The sequence below is a fragment of the Penaeus monodon genome, chromosome 23, assembly GCF_015228065.2.
Source record: "Penaeus monodon isolate SGIC_2016 chromosome 23, NSTDA_Pmon_1, whole genome shotgun sequence".
Taxonomy (NCBI): Eukaryota; Metazoa; Arthropoda; class Malacostraca; order Decapoda; family Penaeidae; genus Penaeus; species Penaeus monodon.
Window position 1 is genome coordinate 41,821,842 of NC_051408.1, and position 283 is coordinate 41,822,124.

Consider the following 283-nt stretch of genomic DNA (forward strand, 5'->3'; position numbering starts at 1 on the left):
TCCCACCCATCATGGAAGGATGTCATGTGACTGAAGTGGGTGAGATGAGGATGCTGGATTAGGGTCTGATTGACACAGTATGGAAGGAGGGGGATAGAAGGGGGATGAGGATTGAAGGACAAGAAGATGGATGTTTGTGTGATAATGGTTGTGTGGTTGTGTTTCCAACCCAAGTGATATTGTTAGGAAGGTATAAATAGAAATCGTCTCGCCTGTCTGTCTCTCTCTCTCCCATTCCCATCATCTTATTCTTGCATTACTACATTAATCATTTTCCTACTGC